At 36.4% G+C, this 20,886-nt stretch overlaps 1 long non-coding RNA gene and 2 pseudogenes across 1 annotated transcript; 2 read left to right on the forward strand and 1 right to left on the reverse strand.

The window, feature by feature from the left end:
• LOC133800175 (3-hydroxy-3-methylglutaryl-coenzyme A reductase 2-like) overlaps positions 1–20,886 on the forward strand; it is a 100,126-nt pseudogene that overhangs the window by 6,344 nt on the left and 72,896 nt on the right.
• LOC133802163 (uncharacterized) lies at positions 1,459–2,370 on the forward strand. Its single transcript, XR_009877173.1, has 2 exons — positions 1,459–1,828; positions 1,931–2,370. It is a non-coding gene; the product is annotated as an uncharacterized LOC133802163 (long non-coding RNA).
• LOC133802001 (callose synthase 9-like) lies at positions 8,564–15,402 on the reverse strand (annotated as a pseudogene).

The following is a 20,886-nucleotide window of genomic DNA, read 5'->3' on the forward strand; positions in this document are numbered from 1 at the left end:
CATACAAAAAAATAGAGAATAGAACTAATACACAAAAAAAACATAAATATATAAATATAGATATATATACAGCTTGATTAATAGAGAGAGAATGCTGAGAGACTGAGCCAACTAGCCTAACAAAATTTCTATATATAACATAAAAATTGAATAAACTACACACATACAAAAAATGCTTGTAAATATACAATAGCATATGTAGACAAGCTTTTAGATTTAGTTCTTTTCATTGCCTCATTTTGTTGGAACTTTTTAAGTCTTGGGCAACACTATCATAACATCTATAAGTGTAAATAGACTTCTTAACAAAACATTCTATAGCCATTAAGCTTTTGGTTTGAGCAAGTGTTAATGAGCTGTACTTGAAGCATATATAATAGCTATTTTTGGCCAGCCATTTTGTTGCTATTGCCAAGTCACACAATTATCTTGCCATATTTTACATTTCAGGTTCTCAATGAAGCTTATTAGCATTCATGTATTTTCTCAATATATGTACGCTCTTTAGTGTTTCTGGCTTGTAAGTGAATTTACTTGCACCTGATTCTTAAATTTTATTTTATTCTATTTTAGCTACATGATTTTGATACGTGCATTGCAAAAAATGAAAAAGTTATTCAAATTGTTCCTCACTTTGCTGAGTGTTATGGAAACATGGAAAATGCTTGGAAGGTAATCTTTAGTATCTTTTATGGTTCCACTGTCAAGTATTTAGCCTGCAAGCATCTAATAGACAATTATTATGTTTCTGCTGCAGGAGAAGGGCAACATTGATGTTGCAATCCGCTACTATTTAATTGGTATCGAGGTTTGTTACAACCATCAATCTAGTCCATAAGTGGGGTTTTTTTTTGTGATGTGTTTGCAATATATACTTTTTGAGTTCAAATTATATTTTCTACTTTTGGCTTACAGTTATTAGTTAACTCCTGATATATTGTTTCCACTGGTGGGGGTGTTTATGTTAATTAAATGTGTTAATAATCAATTCTTTAGCTGATGTAAGTTGGTGCTTGCTTAAATTATTACTTTAGTGTTGATAAATTCCAGTGAAACTTAACCAACCTGGCTAGAGCAAACACTCCAACTAGGTTGTTTTGAAGTATCAGGTTCCTCTGTACTCCAATATCTATGGAACTGCTTTATTATAATTACATTATTATATCAATTTAAATTTATTATTTTGTATGAGTTTGCTCAAACCGTGTACTGTTTTTCATCTATATGTGGTTTTTATTACATGAAAAATAATATTTTTGAAAGGTTAATATTCTCCAAAAGTTTGTTGTAAGAGACATTCTTTGTTGATGACACTGTGAAGTTGACATAGATGTTATGCATCAGGGAATTCCTGAACAGGCAGATGTTCCACCAGTTGCCCAAGTTCCTGCTTAGGCAGCAACAAACTCCCCAACAATCATTCCTCCAGTGCAAGCATCACAACCTGCTGTTGTCCCTAATGCAAATCCACTGGATCTCTTCTCACAGGTAGCTATTGTTCTACCTCTTAACTTTTGAATTCTTCCCTCAGATAGATGCTCCTTTGAAGTTTGAATTGTATTTTATGATCAGCTAATTAATAAAATATATTACTATTCTTGAATCAAGGCCTACCAAATGTGGGTGCAAATGCTGGTGCTGGCAATTTGGATTTTCTTCGAAACAGTCAACAGGTACTTAATTTTTTTTCCTTTCTTTTTTGCTCTGATCCATATGGAGCTTTACTCTTTTTTATTGTTGTAGTCATGGTTGAATTTTTTTTCTCTAACTTTCATTGTTGTTCCAAGCATTGTGAGCTATGGTGCAAGCAAACCCTCAAATTCAGCAGGTTAGGCTTCTCATAAAGAAACAAAATGCCTGTTGATAACTTGGTCATTTTGGTGGCAGACGGACACTAAATAGTACTCATACTACACTTATTATTTTGCAGCCTATGCTTCAAGAGCTAGGGAAACAAAATCCACATCTTGTGCATCTCATACAAGAGCCTCAGGCTGACTTTTTGTGCCTGATAAATGAACTTGTCGAGGGAGGAGAAGGGTGAGATGAATGCAGTTTTTTTTTATTATTTATTAGTTTTTGTTATCTACTTGACACATGCTAATTTTTCATTTTTATTATACAATCAGGAACGTTCTGAGCCTGATGGCTTCAGCCATGCCACAGGCTATGACTGTAACTCCTGAGGAGCGGGCAGCCATTGAACGTGTATGTTTCTAATCTTTATTTAACCTCTGTGTAGTCCCTCTCTTGTTTGTGCTTTTATCCAAGAGCCAAGATGGCTACTCAAGAACATTTATTGCATTTTTTTTATTCTTAAACATATAATTTAGACGGTTGAAACCTTTACTACACTGTTTTATAGTTAATTTTCTTATAATGTTTCAGTCAGTTCTATGTATCAACAACCATTCAGATCAATCACATTTTAGGACCAAAATAAATAAATAAATAGTCAATTGAACAGAGGGAAAAACTCTAGTGATGGTTAAAAATATAGAAGTGGTTGTTAGACAAAATAATGTGAAAGACTTGGCACTTGATCATGCTATACATCTGTTGCTCGTTGGTATGTTTGCCAAGTGTTTGTGTATTGGTTCTGGTTCAGTTTTCTCACCACAATCACTTGAGTAGACAATGGGGGACTGCTTTTGAGTACTGCCCTCGGGGTATGTTCATTTCTTCATTTATTGATTCTTTATGTTATTTTTCTTCTATTTCTTATTTTAAAGTGTTATTTGTTTCATTTGGAAAAACAGGGGAGGCAGTATTTCTGGGTTTTCAGCACTACATTTTGGCCCTTGGAACTGCAGTGATGATCCCTTCTTTCCTTGTTCCTTACATGGATGGTACTGATGTGAGCTCATTTTTCATAAAATACCCATATTTCTTTTTAAGCAAGAAATTAATATAGTTTGTGAGCGGATCCTTTAATGTTTCCTCATACTAATTTTGCTCATCCTCTTCTCTTTACTAAAGTGATAAAGTCAAGTTTTCTAAGTTGTTTATGTATCAAAGTTGAAACTTTGTTAATCATTTTATGAACCATCTTTGAAAAATAAAATTTTATCAGGGTGATAAAGTCAGAGTAGTACAGACTCTACTATTTGTTAAAGGAATTAACACACTTCTTCAAACTCTCTTTGGAACCAGACTGCCTACTATTATTGGAGGGTCTTATGCATTCATGCTCCCTATTATATCTATCATTCATTATTCATCATTGGCTAGTATTGAGGACCCTCATATCGTAAGTGCAACCCTTCTATTCTTGAATAAGGCATTTCCTTTTACTTGATATCACTAAAGCATTCTTTTATGGTATGACTTCTTTACTATCTATGTGTTGTAAGGAAGCTTACTTTTCTTGTACATTTTTCTAGAGATTTCTCAACACCATGAGAGCAGTCCAAGGTGCTTTGATAGTAGCATCAAGCATACAGATTATCCTAGGATACAGTCAAATTTGGGCCATCTGTTCCTGGTAAGATTTATCTATCTTGGCATTAGAGGTAGTTGATTCAGGTATAATGCTGAAACTTGAAAACAACAGTATAATAGCTTGTGATTCTTGCTATTCAAATGGTTCTTTAGAGGGAATAAAAATTGGATGGTTCCTATTCCATGGGGGAAAACAATGATTCCTTTGTTTTTAAGTGTCAAGTGCAGTACCAATCTTTCAAAATCCTGATATTTCTATGCAATTTATGGTATTGAACTTGGTTTGGTCACATTTTTAGTCTTACTAAACCATTTTCTCTAGTTCAGACATGATATGGACTAGTCCTTTATGAATGCTAAATGGACATTTGACCATATGGTCCCCATGCATTTTTCTGTTGAAATATGTTTTACTGTACATTGGCTTTAAGGTCTGTTAACTATTTTTTGCACTTTGGAATTGGCACAAATGGGAATCTTCACTTTGTTGTGTTTTGATTATTTAAAAATTTGCCAAGAGTTTCTTTTCTTGATAGGCTTGTTTGATTTTTCTATAAATTTTTTGGTTTACCTTGTTCTTTCTATTGATATTTTTTTTCTTTATGCTCTAGGCGGTGTGTTTTGCTTTAATGGGCATTGGCAGCTCATTTCATGCTCAAGAAACTACTGTGAGTTGGTAATTGGAGAGTCGAGTGTGGTAAATACTGTTCTTTTCCTGTGTACTGTGTTATGTTTGGGGTCATTTGGGACATGTTACTTTCTGATTCTTTTGAGATCTGCATGTAAAAGCCTCAACTTATCTATTTGCATACATTTGTTGAAAACATCAGGTTCTGGCCTTCGGGTACTGTGTGACTCAGGCCATCAACTACAGAGGTTAACATAACAATAAAGCTTTTACTTGTGTTGCTTTTCTCGACAGTGGAGTTTTGTTGTCTCAGTTCACGTTTTAGTGGGATGATAGACATGGAATCTGTCGAGGACGTGGCTAATATTTCTAATGTGTCTGCGATTACTACCCATTCTTTGCAATTGTACAATCATTGCTGACCACTGGACCGTCTCCCTGCAACTGTACAGTCATTGCAACTGTTGTTTATTTCTTTGTGTTGAAAGTAGTAACTTTTAACTATGTTGAATATTTAAGACTCCTTGAATACTTAAAGAACATTTTGTTTTTGATGATAGTGTTGAATGTTTTAAACTAATTTGTGGATTGTTAATACAATGTTGAATGTTCTTACTTTTTGTTATTTGAAAATCAAGTTCATTTGATGATGCTAGTATATATTAGAAAGCTAATTTTAATTATAAAAAAAATTAAAATATAATAGAATAAATTAGTGTTATATAAGTAAAATATATAATGAGAATTTAAACTTATCTAAATATTAATATAATACAAAAATTGTGTTATAATATCTATTACAATAACACTTTTTATGCAAAAAATTGTGTTATGCAAACTTCATTATATAACACAAAAAATGTGTTATACTAAAGTGTAGTATAACACAAATTTATAAGTATTGAAATGTGTTATATAATCGACTATAAATAACATAATTAAACACTTATCTATATATTAAAATAACACAAAAAATGTGTTATCGTTGACAGTATAATAACAAATCTGTATAACAATGATAAAGTGTTATGTAAAGTACCCTGACCTACGATAACGTAGTCGGGCTTAACACATCAGAAAGTGTTATAGTATGTTTTGATAACACATTTTCGGTGTTATTAAAATCATTTTTTCTTGTAGTGCCCATTGGACAGTATGTGGATTTGAGAAAGAAATAATGAGCTTTAATGCAACCACACCTTTTTTCATTTAAAACATGAAAATTTAAGCAATAGCATGCTAGAGAGGCTGATGTATAACTTACTAATTACAGGGTCTCAATTGTCTTACACGGCTTAAACACTTTTATATATTGATAATAATAAAACGTGAAGGGCTCAATGAGCTAACTGAGTTGAACATATCCTGCGAGCAATGCTAGAAACATCAAGAACTGAATCACCTCCTACTGCATGAACAGTAGCTTCCATGGCTGCTGCTTCCCTGCTTCCAGTATTAGGAATAGAGGATATGAGAGAAGCTTCTATCTCCTTCCATTTATGTTCTTCCTTCTCCAAGAGAGCCTTTCATCTTTCTTTACCTCTACCCTCCTCTTCACGTCTTTGCATTAATAGCACCTCTTCCATCTCTTTTTCTCTTATGTAACTGCAAATTGGTACATACAAGAGTATTTAGAAACTTGCACAAGACATTGCACAGTCTCATACGTCGTAAAAGAACGATTTTCCTTTTATGAGCATTTAAAAGTAAGTAAAAATATATACACATATTTACTTGCACATTAAAAAGTTGAATACTTGAATTCAAGTGTCAAAACTCAACATGTTCACATATATTCTGATGCATTTAGAATCAAGAAATTTACCAGAAAGAAATAAGAGAATATTTAAAGATGTTGAAGACAATGTGGATTGTTTATGCCAAAATTATATTTAGACTGGCTCTTTGGCAAATTGATGTAAAAGATTTTGTGAAGGATAGGAGCTTTTTTTTTTTTTAAATTTTATTTTTATTTTCTTATAGTCTGATTTCCTTTTCCACAATTGTTTATTTGTATTATTATCACTACTCATTAATACTAGTTTCATCTTTATTAAAAACTAATTATTATATATTAAAATAATTATACATACAGGAACCGACTAAAAATAAGTGCCCAACTCTTTAAAAAAAAAAGAAGTGTCCAACAAAATTTTCTAGACATTTTCTTTGGTTGCTGAAATATTCTTTGGCTGTGTATTAAATTTGATTTAATCAAACTTATATCATTCACTTCTGATTGATTTATTTAATTGTTCATTTTTTTTGGTTCGTTTAGTTATTTTCAACTCAGAACCAACTTTTGAAATATTAGGGGTTTTTATTTTGTTAGCTTATTGGAGTAACTTTGTGTTGTCTGCATGCATAGTTATGTTTGTTGCAAATTAAATGCCCAAAACAGATATTCATTTAGCAAATTCAAGCCTAGAAGAGAAGCATACCTTGCGGGATTTCGAGGTCATAGCCATTTCTTCTACTTGAAGTGAACGTAGAAAAGCCATTATTGAACAAACAAAGAGAGACAGCAGCAGCACTGCAATCCCAAATTCAAACACAAACCATTTGATTAAAATGAACTAATCAAGTAAATGTAAATTATACAACTAAATATTCAAATAAATCCAATTTAACATACACACTTACATGTATAAATATACAAATATATGTTGCTCTATGGACAATAAATACTTCTTGAAATGTGTCTTCTCTTTTCTTTTTTATGTTCGGAACATTTGAATGATTCCAAAAACTGTAGTAGGTGAGATTTATTAAAAAAAATATCATGGTTTACTCAAACTAGTTGCAATTTACAATTGTATAACTTGACATTAAAATTAACTAAATAAAATGAAGAATAATGACTATAAAAGCTATAATCTCCAATAATGTAACCTTATAAAATTTATATGCAACTAAACCATCCCTTCTCATTAAGTTATTCATATAATATGTATATTATTGATTTATTGGAAAAAAAAATGGAGACACCATCTCTACATGCACATAAAACTTTTAAGTTCCAAGGAACACATAATGCACATCTTTTGTTCTTATGCCAAGGGAACCATGTTATTCACACCTCTAATTATATTAATGCGCACTAATCAAGTTAAAAATATTTAAATAACTCCTTACTGCCACTGATACAAAGAAAATACCACCACCACCACCGTAACTAGGAGCACATATAAGATCAAGCAGTTATCTATAATTGAGCACCACCACTACTTAACATCTCAGTTGAGACCAACAACTCAAAAAACTAGTTTGGTACAACTAATTTCTAGAAAATAATATAGCCAACCCAGATTTTGACCAAAGCCAGAAAAGAGGAACCACAAACCAATAATTTCTTTTATAAAAGAACTCTGCAATCATTCTTTTGAAGATTTTGTCGATATACTACGATTTGAAGTGTGAAATACAAAAAAAAAGGTTCGTATAAAACAAGAGGCTTACTTATACTTCAATCCCTCCCGAAGTTCTATAAATTAAAGATGATGAAATGGGATGAGGAAACACTGAAAAAAAAGTCATTAACTCACTAAGAGCTACTTAATTTTATTAGTATAACAACACAAAAACAGAACATAAACCTATAGAGAATTACTTTACTATAACCAAAAAGTGGAATTTATGGAGAACTTTTCGAGCCCATAACAGAAACCATAACAAACTTCAACCATCAATAGATTAAAACTCATGAAGCAAAAACTATGATGCTACAGTATTAGTGAACTTCTAACTTGAATAAAAAAAATTCAGTCAAATAATCACAAACAAATTGATCTCAGATAAAAAGGCTAACAGAGAGAGCTTGAGAAAGAGAGAAAGAGAGAGAGACCATACCTCGGTAGAGAAAGATAGAGACAAACAAAAACTAGATTATCTCCTTCATGAAATATTGAGCTTTGCAAATTGAGAATGATGTGAACAAACCTTGAGAGTCAAGCAGGGACGGGACACAGCAAAACCAAAGGAAACAAAAAGGGTAACTGCTGATACTGCAGCACCAGCAAATGGAAGATAAATTTTCAAACATAGACAAGGAGAACTCGGGGAGAGTAAACTACAATAGGTGGAAAGAAGAACCTGCAGAGAATACCAAAAATACAATTTTTTTTCTTTGCCTATATCAAACATGACCGCAAAACATCATTAGATAACGAAGAAAATTACTGAATTACTAGAACATGACTAGGAAAAAGTATGAACTTGCTCTCCTCCAAGAGAGAAGACACAAGTATCATATCATGAACAAAACTGCCAAGACTAGAGGGAAAAAAACTGGTAAGAATAAAAATGTTACCACCCAAAGGCAAATCCTCCTCGCCATCACCAGGAACAACAAACCGATGGTACCCTGATGAAGAGGCAGCCATTGGCAAAAATGGATGAAAGGAGAAGCCATTGACAGTATCTGAAGTGTCACACATACAAAAATAAGTTATAAAGGAAAGCGCAAGTCATCTCTAATACAAATTTTTCCACATTCTAGTGGACCAAAATCACAAGCCAAAACAGCAAATACCTGCAAAAGTTAAAATATCCATATTGACCATCCATTCAAATTAAAAACAACTAATTTTAAAAATCATTTCAAAGGAAAAAAAATTACTAGTTAACCAGAAATAGGAAACATATATACAAATGGAAAGGTTGTGATTAACAAGTATTACTTGATAAAATCAGTGGTCCTTCCATACATTCCACGCCCAACATAATAGCATTCCTACAAAAATGATTAATAATAATTAATAGACCAAAATTGAAAGTAAAGCAATGATCTCATTTCATATGATAAAAAAAATAGAACACAACCTGGCGCATTCATTTGACGAAACAAATTAAAGGCTAGAGATCACATTGATTAGTTAGTCGGTCACAGGCAGGAATTCGCATCATGAAACTAATGAAAAATTGGATGCCACCATAAATGGCAATGACAATCAAGTATAATCTGAATATAACACCATTTCCATTTGGTTTACTCTCTTCCTGAAGCGCTTTCCTGAATTAAAACAAAGAATAAAGATTAAATTTGACTCAAAGAGTTAAGACCAAACAAGCCAAAGACAAAACAAAGATTGAGTGCATACACATATAGGAGAGGTACAACAACTGAAGCAGAGCCAAACCAAATAAAACGAAGAAAAATACGAGCAACAGCAAGCCTCCATGATGTAGAGTATGACCCAAACATCATGATAACATCTAGGACACCTAAGCGAAAGGGCAGAATTTCTTAATATAAGAAATCTAATTTGCCAGCTAAGTAGCTAACAATAATAAAACGACATTGTCTGCACGAGATAAAGACATACTGTCAAAAAATTTCATTACAACAAATGTTGGAGCAAGACTGAGAACCTCTCGAAAGGTCTTCCCATTAAGTTTTTCATCATTGAATGCGATAATGGCAAGTCCCCGAAAATCAAAAAGGAAGTAAAACTATTAAAAACGCAAAAGACTGAGAGTACTAGAGTTAACTAATATTAGCTGATATAGACTACAATATCAGAAGCTAAAACACAACAAAATACAACAATAAAAAGTAAAAGAATGGAGAATACAAATCAAAGAAATAGAAAAAGACTCAAACATGAAGTTTGACTAATTAATGATAGCAAGTTACAACAAAGACTATAAGATATCGATAAATTGGCAATTCAGTGTAATTTGTTAATATGTATACCTGGAACATCATCGCAAGGAATATCCATAGGCGATGAAAGCTATGATAGAGATGAAGAAAAGTCCAGTTCTCAACAAACGAAGTTTTCCCTCGATGCTTACTTCTGCCTGATTGAAGCATATTCTGTATTAAAACAAATCAAAATCAGCCGCAAATGTTTATGAGTAGGTTTAGTTCATAAAGGTCAACACAAAATTAAAAAGTAAATTAAGTTTACAAGTTTAGTGTAGAACTCAGCAACCGATAGTGAAAACAAAAACTACTTAAATTAACATAAACAAATACTTCTAAATTTAATGTAAGATAGTGTTGTTTTCAAGAACCTTTTCATTATCACTTCAATCAGGAATAAAAATGAACTTTGAATGCCCATACCTATATTAACATCTAAATGCAGTACAAGTGCCAGTAACTTCAATAATCTTAGGGAGAAAGTAACAAACCTTCGAGAGTTCTGGCTTTTGAAAAAAGGGTGAGCTTTTGTGCCATGGCCAGCAAAGTTCAAAACAATGAAGTGACCTGAAATAAAAATTGTTAGCACCGAAAATTAGAATAATAAATAAAAACAAGTATTGCCCCAAAAAAAATCTCACCAAAAATGCTCATTAAAATCATCATAATTGTGCCAAGCAGAGTGTGGTGCTTTTCCGTTTTTATTACTACTTATTTCCTGTGCACTTTTAAATATGAGAACTTCACCAAAAACATTATAAACATTTTATAAAACAAAGAATCATCCTAAAACAAAATAAATAAATAAATTATAAAGAGGAAAAAGAAAATGTTTACATCACTTTCTAGTAATAAACCCAAAATCGCAATCTTAGTTAGGAATACCAACACCCAAGTTAGATAAATATAATTCTAACTCTTAAGTTAGAGTTATAAAATATAAATTAGAATTTAAAGCAAGAAAATCCTTGTCGGATATTAAAAATTACTTCTTTTCATTTCAATTTGACAATAATATATTTACTTAAAGATACCGCTTCCAAAACATCATAGAGAGGAAATATAACTTGATCAAGGAATGAAACACTATCCCCATACTTGCAACTATTTGCTGGCTGTGGAACCTGCTGCCTTAAAATTTCATCTAGTTCTCTTGCCATCTGCACATGAAATTTATGGTTCAAAGGAAGGAATTTAGAAGAAGAAAAAAACACTTTATTAGCAAGAAAACAGATCCTGCAAAACAATTTTGAAAACAAATATCAACATTTTCAGTATATCAAAATAACATATCCACATGCCTCATATTATAGGCATGTGACATAACAAAGATGGTTTGGTTTATTCAAATGATTTCGTATGGATGGAATTTCTATGGTAACTACAATTCTAGATGTAGGTATGGGAGTTTCGAACGCCAGTAGAATGCTCATTATTATACCAGCCCTAAAACCTTTTTCAAAATTAACCCTTCTGGTTAAAGATAAGAATTTCCATTTCTTTTCTAACAAAATCTATTCCATTTCATTTCAACACTTAAAGCCAAACACATTATCAAGACACCACCATAATTTGAGTCCCACCAATTATTAACCTCGTATTCCACCAATCACTAGCAAAAGAAGACCCAAGTTTTCTGATCTCTATTCCCCTAGTAAATATTATTTTTATATTCCACAATTTGGTTGAAAAGAAATAGTCAATTTTTTAAGGAACAAAGTATGATATGGTTTCTTTGTAGGGAAAAATTAAATATTTAACTTTTCTCTGGCCTTCATTGGTGAAAAAGAATAAGGATCTCCCATTACTTCTTTTTATAGGAATCAAAAACAAATTTGAATGATTTTTACAAAATGATTAGAAGAGCTGAATCCAGAGAAACCAACAACCATATTAAAATTATCAAATATGACCCTAGAATGAAATACTCTACATAATACAAATGTCAGAGTCAATACCACATATCTTCTTCAATTTGTGTGCAACCTAGAAAAAACTCAGCAAACTTCAATTAGAGAGAACAAGGAGAAAGAACACATGGAAATAAATAATGCATTCCACTATAGAAGAAAAAAAAGTTAAATTCACTGTTCCTAAGAAATTGCATACACCGCTTGAGGGTTGACTTACATGATGAAATATGTAGCACAAGCATTCTGGAATGAATCTGACATTGGCTGCTTCACCCCATATCAGAAAGTACAAGGAAACAAATAGTATTTTCTTTTCCTTGACAATAACTTCAGAACTGAATGCCATCAAAATATTTTACAAGTGTCAATCACCTTAATACAAATAAACATATAACATAAAGTTAAGTAGCATCATATGAATAATATAGAAAAAAAATTGAGACGCATACTTGTTCCAAACAGGCTGAATGCACATGTAGTTGCACCACTTTATATAATTATCAAGGGACTTCAGGAATACATTTTGCACTGCAGCTTCATCCAATTCTTGAAGCAAAATCAAGAAACATATTGGTATAAAAACATGTAATGAATTTCAGAGCTCAATGATAATTAAAGGAATCAATGAAATTAATATCCAAACATATTCCTCTTCTAACATTATAAAGGCTAGAATTTTATTTATACATTGTAAAAACCTTATAAAATAAATAATTCTCATGTGTTGGTTCAGCCCAACAAGTTACTAAAACTCAGGGCCTGTTACCAAGCCAGGCTTTGGGTTTATAGGCTTAAAGGCGGCACTGCTCTTCGACCCTGTTATTTAGTACATTTTTTGCTTGAATTGGACAGGTTCTTCAGGCTAGGGAAAAATTTGAGCACCCTATAAGATATACCACAACTTTATTACACTATGTTCTTTAAGGGTGCACTCAATTAACAACCCCTCTTCCTACATTATTATTATTTCTTAACTAGGCTCTTCGCCTAACTCTACAATATTTGGAGACTACAAAATATAGACTAGGAATGTATAATATGTAGGTACCCATAGAGATCAACCTCAGACTTTGTAAAAGCAAACCATATGCTTGACTATTTGAGCTACCCCTCTTGGGTAAACCACTCATCCTACATTATGAAACACTTTAGAACACCATATATCCCTTATAAGAGAAAATCTAAGAATCAACCTCAACGATAATAACCAGTCACTATAAATATAGATCAAACATAGATTAAATAAATAGATGACTATAGCTTTTTTTTTCATTCAAACATTCAATCAAGCATCATAACTACATTAATTATATAGTTAAATTGTATATTTTATAAACATTTCCATTCTCACAAATGAATCACTGATAATGGAACACCACTATCAAATACACACATTTTCAACAAAATCAGTAATACTCAATCAAATTTATTGAAATTTAAGTTATTTTGTAGAAAAAAAAACTCATCACAGAAAAAACAAAGAGAAAAATACCAAAATGATGAAATGTTGAAATGCTCAGCTGAAATGCTCAGCTTGCATGGCTCTAGGCTGGAGAAGGTGGCTGGGCGACGAAGAATGCCTGAACTAAAGTTTGGATGGAGCTAGCTGGTCTCACGCCAGGAAGAAGAAGGCTTAGCCGCACACAGGGAAGAGGAGAAGAAGAGCTGGCCTCCGGTGTCGTTGTTCACCTCTGGTGTCGTGTGAGGGCTTGGGCCCGCGTGGGTCGAAGCTTCGACGTCCTCTGAAGATCCCTAGCCAGCGCGTGTAGGGGAAGGTCACGCTCCATAAAGACACAGGCGAGAGAGAAAGAGTGAAGGAGAGAGGTCTGGAGGGAGAAAGAGATCTGAAAGAGAGGAGAGAGAACGATGAGGAAAAAGGAGAAGAAAAGAAAGAGAAAGAGAGATTTGAATTAAAAAAGAATACAAGAAAAAGAAGAAAAAAGAAGGAAATAACGAGAGAGAAGGAGAGAGGAAAGGATAACACATTTTTTTATTCTGGTGCCATTTGTTTTGACAATTTTCACTTTACCGCTTTTTTATATTATCAATTATAATACTTTTTAAATAATCTTATATTAATGTGTTGTAGAAAGTATTATTTGGTGTAGTGCCATACTGCAACGATTGCAACATCGTTATTCTTTACTACAAGAGAAGCAACTTTTGTGGCGGTTAGATTTAGTAGCTATAATAGATTTCTAATTAATATTTTTGGACAAACTATATAAAAAGGAACAAAGAAAACCTTTTGGGAAAAGCTCATGTCAGTCATAACTTTTCACACCAATTTTCATGATCTGCTTTTTTGGTCTTATGAGAGGCTTTATCTGCATTATTCCATTGGCCGCAGTTAATAGTAAGTATGCTTTCATGTTTATATTTAACCAGCATAAGAGTCTGAAAGATTACAATGAACAGAAATGATAAGACTTAATTAGCTCTAATTTTATGTCGAAAGTTGAGAATTAGATAGCACATCAGCCACAGAATAAAAATGCAATAATAACCATCCATTAATGTAGTTCTATTGTGAGAACAAACTAAATTTGTTAAAATGGAGATAGTTTTTGTACAATAGCCGCTTACATTCATACGATTTCCACTGAAGAAAGATATTTATGGAAATATAAAATGAAAGATTTATTGGTAAATTATCTAATAAATAGTCATGTATTATGGAGTTATTATGTATAGTTGTACATGTCTGCTTACGTCAAACCAGTAGATGAACGAAAATCTACTCAATAGTACTAGTATCCAGAATAATGTGTACCTACAACATACACAAATTATAACACATTAGGGGAAAATGATAAGAATAGAGATAAATCAATAGCTAATTTAGAAGGGAGAAATGGGAAACTACTTCAGCACTGAGACCTAGCTTTGTTGCATCCCACGTCCCGCATATAATCTAGGCTATGTGATAAAAACAAATATTTTTGGGAATATACACAAACCTTAAAACCAGAAGTTGATCAGACAAAGAAAGTAAATTGAATATGGGTACAATTACATGATCAGTTTTAGTTGGCCAAGTATGTGGCATACTACATGTGGGTACGACTTCGTTGATGGCCTTGCTATGCGAGGGCCTTAGCAGCCGCCCACGTATGTCATATGAAGGACTCACTATGCGAGGGCTCTGGCGACTCATCAGTAACGTACACCTCACCATATTTGGACCATGATGAGGTGCCACCCGCCTCCCTATTCGAGGCAACGCGAGTGACAAGGGCTTTGGTTGGAATCCCTAGACCGGAAGCTTTGCACGAGAACCCTTCTCATTACCCTCACACAGAGGATACTAAGTGACAAGGGCTTCGGGTGGAATCCCTTGACCCGTGCCTTGTTGAAGAGGCCCTACTTGTCTACTGAAGTAGATGTCACCAGCGAGGCACACTCCCACCCTGGTTCCTCGTGGCGTGTACGTATGAAATCTCATTTATATGCACTAGGAAATCTAGTGGAGACCCCCTCATCATTGAATATAAAGTCGAGATTAGTGATGTTGACTAAGCATGTTACTTCTAGTAACTTGCAAGCTTTCTCACACTTAGAAAAATGGGAGAAATCTTGGAGAAAAGACACGTCTTGAACGTGTAAGAAGAACCATCAGCTACAAGGTATGTATAAGAGTATGGGGTGTCCAACCCTGTGGAGGGCAGAGGCATGACTCTAACATCCGTGTCCGACAAGTACTGGTGGTACGAACCTGTACAAAGAGTCGAAGCACTACCTGAGCACCCCCAAACATGTACCAGAGCCGACATCACAACGTCCTGCACCATGACCCTGACAATGTACCTGCGTACGTTCTTGTCCCCTGGGACCACCATGTATCAAGGTCCATTAGAGCCCAACTATAAATAGACTTCCATCCCTCAGACTAGGGAGTTAGAAAGTTCTTTTTATGCTCATAAAATTAAGGAATATACAATTTTTGGTCCATTATAGCTCTGTATCTTTCTCCTTCAAGTTCTTTCTATAATCTTTCTACACAGTTTTTGCAACACACTTTGAGTTTTTCGATCCTATATCATTGACAAGTTCTCACCATCAACAATTTGTTTCCGTATGTTGGAAGAACAAGTATCAAGCCATCGTTCTTTCATCAATTCCTACAAGGAAAAATGCCAAGGCCTTCGAAATGCCTACGCCAACTACAAGATATTGAGGTTCACCTGGACGGAGAACATCTGAGATCCTCTAGGAAAGACACTCTGCCACCTAAGCATGGAGATATGTCAGAGGAACATCCTACCCTCCAACGTAAGGTATCATCCCCGACTGTACAACCTAACGGAGGTCATCCAGAGCCACCAGCGCACCCACATCCTTGGCCTCCGGTTGCACCACGCTCCGACCACCGTGATTTGGGTCCCCAAATACACTCTTTGAGTTCCAGCTCAAGAACTCACTTCTATGAGGACGAGATAGGCGAGTTACACAAAAAGAATCGAAGGCCAGAAACCACACTAGAGAACATGAAGGAGCTATTGAACGGCCTTCTGCATGGGAAGTCGAGCATGTCCTTTCCTAGGCATAAGGAGAAGGAGCGTGAGAGAGGAGAAACTATTAACCTCGTAGACGACGAAAGAACCCGACTTTCCACTAGCAACACTCCCCAAACAAAGCACCATGAAGGACCTAGGCCAACAAAGTACCCCTAGGAACAAAGGCAGATTGACAACACTAGTCGTAGGAACGAAGCCGAAGTCACCTCTAAGGAGGCGCCCCCTGATCTAAGAGTAAAGCTCAATGGAAGAAGGTCAAAGGTAAGGATAACACCTCCTATGGCCCCTCTGAATGGCATAGAGAAGAGAAAGGCTAACCCTACAAAGTTGAGGGACTCCTTAAATAGAATGCGACATGAGCTAGACACCGAGATGAGGAGCCTTCGAAGTAAACTCGTCACGACGTCTGGGGGCACATTACCGATCCAGAGTTCGACTACTAGTATCCCTTCAAAAGAGAAATCCTTCTTGAATGACTCCCAACTAATTTCAAAGAACCTCATATGACCCCCTACAGGGGCACTTCGGACCCTAAGTACCACTTAGACACCTTCAAAGATTTAATGAAGCTAAGAGGGATCAATAGCAAAGCAAGGTGTCACTGTTTCAGTGTCACGGTGAAAGAGCCTGCGTACAAGTGGTTCAAGAGGCTGAGGCCAGGAACCATTAGGCTATGGCAACGATTTTCTGATGAGTTTCTCCTCACGAACGAAGGCAAAGTTCCCTTCAAGAGACCTTCACCGATCAGAAAAGACCGATCCAAAAGAGACCCTAGTAAATATTGTCAATACCACAGCACAGTGTACCCATTTGAAGGTGGAAATTGAGGAACTCATACGCATGGGGAACCTAGGTAGATATGTTAGAAAGGAAAGCAAAAAGCTGGAGGACGGGACGACGTCACCTCGAGCCCAAGAAAGAGCCTCAGAAGTACAAGGAGAAGTAAGAACGATGTTCGGAGGCCCGAGATTTGAAGGAGAGTCTAGGAAGGGGCGAGACAGGTATGCTAGAGAAGCTAGACGAAGTCCACCCCCGTGTATCATGAGCCTAGAGCAGCGACCCTCGAAGAGTTTTAACGGACATAATGATTCGATCACTTTCAAAGAGGAGGATGCACGAGGGGTGAATTTTCCCACAATGATCCCTCGGTGCTGACCGTCCAACTAGCCAATATGAGGGTAAATCAGGTCCTCGTAGATAATGGAAGTTCTGTTGACATCTTGTATCGACCTGCCTTAGAGAAGATGGGCTTAGGCATCAAGAACTTGAAACCTTGCCATTCCTCCTTATACGGATTCACTGGGGACTCAATATAGCCCCTAGGAGTGATCGAATTGGCCTTCACCATGGGAGAGCAACCCAGACAACTACTATCATGGCAAACTTCATCGTAGTAGATTGCGCTTCTACTTTTAATGTGGTATTAGGGAGACCATCCCAAAGAGAATTGAAAGGGATAACTTCAATATATCACTTAGCTATCAAATTCCCAACTCCTGGAGGAATAGCGAGTATGAAAGGGGAATAAAAAGAAGCGAGGGAGTGTTATAACACCTCCCTCTGCACGTCTATAAATCTACAAGAACTTGTGGCGATGGTAATACATGGAGGCACAAACCCGCAATAGACCCCCAAATCATAGAGGTGCCAGGGCCCAAACATGTGGAGGAGTTAGAAGAAATCGTTGTAATGGAGGAACCATTGCGAAAGTTGAAGGTGGGAAATAACCTTCAAGACTACACAAAAGAGAAATTAGTAAAAAGTTTCTTAAGGATAACCTTGATGTATTTGCCTGGAGTCATGAAGACATGGTGGAGATAGATCCTTCCATCATGTTCCATCACTTAAATATCAACCCCAAGGCAATGCCGGTTAGGCAGACGAGACGAGCGCTCGACCCAGAAAGATATGGAGCCTTGAAGGAGGAGGTCGAAAAATTGAAGAAAAATGGGTTCATCCGTGAAGTGTTCTATCCCATATGGGTATCGAACCCCGTGCTAGTCCCAAAGCCAAATGGAAAGTGGAGGAGTTGTGTGGACTTCACTAACCGCAATAAGGCTTGCCCTAAGGATAGCTTCCTGCTTCCAAGAATAGATCAATTGGTGGACGCAACGGCTGGACATGAGTTACTTAACTTCATGTATGCTTACTCTGGATAGAACCAGATACCGATGAACCTGGCTGATGAAGAGCATACTTCATTCATAACGGATAAAGGACTCTATTGCTATAAAGTGATGCCTTTTTGGTTGAAGAATGCAGGTGCCACCTACCAAAGATTGGTGAACAACATGTTCGCTAACTAAAAAGGAAGGAACATGGAAGTATACATAGATGATATGTTGGTGAAGACCAAAAAGGCTGAAGAACTCTGAAAATACCGAATGAAGCTAAACCCACTCAAGTGCGCTTTTGAAGTCTCTTTGGGAAAGTTCTTGGGTTTCATGGTTAACTCTAGAGGAATTGAGGCTAACCCTGACAAAATTAAGGCCCTAATAGAGTTGAATCCACCCCAGATCAAGAAAGAGGTGCAATGTCTGACGGGAAGAGTAGCAGTGCTCAACAGGTTCATTTCGAGGTCCACGGACAAGTGCCTCCCCTTCTTCAACATCCTAAAAGGGAGCAAAAAAGTTCGCTTGGGATGGAGATTGCGAGGAAGCCTTTGCCAAGTTGAAGGAACATCTAGGGAATCCACCCTTTTTGGTTAAACCTGAAATGGGCGAAAGACTATACCTATACTTTGCAGTATCCGAGCATGCCATAAGTGCTACCCTGGATAAAGGAGAGAAGAAGCACCAACAACTCGTGTACTACGTCAGTAAACTCTTGGTAGACACGAAAACTCGATACCCAGAAATAGAGAAGTTAGTGTATGCCTTAGTTGTGGCCTTAGGAAAGTTGAGGCCCTACTTCCACACCCATGCGATTCTGGACTCACTAATAACCCCTTGAGGCCGGTCTTCAACAAACCTGAAACCTTGGGAAGACTAATGAAATGGTCGATTGAGCTAAGTTAATTCGACATCACATATATCCCAAGGGCCTCTATCAACGGTCAGGTTATCGCGGACTTCATAGTCAAGTTCACCTATCAACCAAATGAAGAAGGAGAGATAGGAGAAAGTGAATCAGTTGGTAAGTTTGAGGAAAGAAAGTTCGAGGAATGGAGCCTCCACGTGGATGGAGCATCCAACGAAGGGGGAGCTGGAGCAGGTATCGTGATGACTGGACCCGGGAGGCACAAGTTGTATTGTGCGATAAGGTTGGAGTATGAAGCACTTCTAGTCGGTTTACGGTTGGCCAAGGAGCTAAAGGTAACACATTTACACTTTTTTAGCGACTCACAGTTGGTAGTGTTTCAGATGAACAGTGAGTATCAGGTAAGGGTTCCCAAGATGGTCGCATACCTAGCAAGGGTAAAAGGCTATTTGGATCAATTGGAGGGGTATACAATAAAGCAAATCCCAAGAGAGAGGAATACCAATGACGATGCCCCCGCAAAGCTAGCCTCCACCAAGGATGAAGATACACTAGAATCTGTACCTATGGAGTACTTATCCAAGCCAAGTATTGCTGAAGTAGAACATGACATGATCAACACCCCCAAAGACTCATGGGTCGACCCAATTATGAAATACCTAAAGGATGGAACTCTACCGACAAACAAGACAGAAGCTCGGAGGCTGTCATATAAAGCTGCCTGGTACACCCTAGTAGATGGAGTCTTGTACAATGGAGGATTTTTTATCCTACTCTTACGGTGTATCGCTGGAGAGGAAGCAATGAAAGTTATGTATGAAATACACGAGGACGAATGCGGCAACCATGCGAGTGGGCCATCTACGGCCAAGAAAGCCATGAGACAAGGGTACTACTGGCCGTCTATGAAACTTCGCAAAAAAAGTATGACAAATGCTAGAGACATGCAAACTACTTCTGGAAGCCCCCAAATGAGCTAATCAGGCTGATTAGCCCTTGGCCTTTTGCTATTTGGGGAATAGACCTGATCGAGGCCCTTCCCGTAGGTAGAGGAGGGGCCAACTACATAGTTGTACCGGTAGATTACTTCACCAATTTTGTTGAAGCACAACCTCTAGTAAAAATAACGACCAAGCAGATCACCACCTTTGTCAACAAGTCCATTCTCTACAGATATGGAGTGCCTTACAAAATCATTTTTGACAAAGGCACCCAGTTTCAGGGGGAAATGTTTGAGGAGTACCGTAAGGAGAAAGGAATAAGGAAAAGCTTCTTTGGTGTGTTACATTCGCAAGCCAATGTGCAAGTGGAGGCCATTAACAAAGTCCTCAAGAAGAACGTTAAATTAAAGTTAGAAAAACAAAATGGAGCCTAGGTCGATGAGCTACCCAATGTACGTTTGGCCTATAGGACCACTCCATGCTCAACTACTGGGGAGAACCCTTCCACCTTAGCATATGGATGTGAGGTTGTCCTCTCGGTTGAGATGAAGATTAACTTTTTCAGGGTACAGGCATATGAAGACCAACTCAACCATATGGCACTGGCTGGAACTTTAGGCATGTTTGAAGAAAGAAGGGAAATGGCACAACTCAGAGTGGTAGTATACCAACAACAAGCAGCGAGTTACTACAACTCCAGGGTATAAGAAAGAACATTAAGAGTAGGAGACTTGGTATTAAGAAAAACACTCCCCAACATGCGAGACCCAAGGGCGGGTGTACTAGGGGTCAATTGGGAAGGCCCTTACCAAGTCGCCCA

This window comes from Humulus lupulus, chromosome 9, assembly GCF_963169125.1.
Source record: "Humulus lupulus chromosome 9, drHumLupu1.1, whole genome shotgun sequence".
In the NCBI taxonomy this organism is placed as follows: Eukaryota; Viridiplantae; Streptophyta; class Magnoliopsida; order Rosales; family Cannabaceae; genus Humulus; species Humulus lupulus.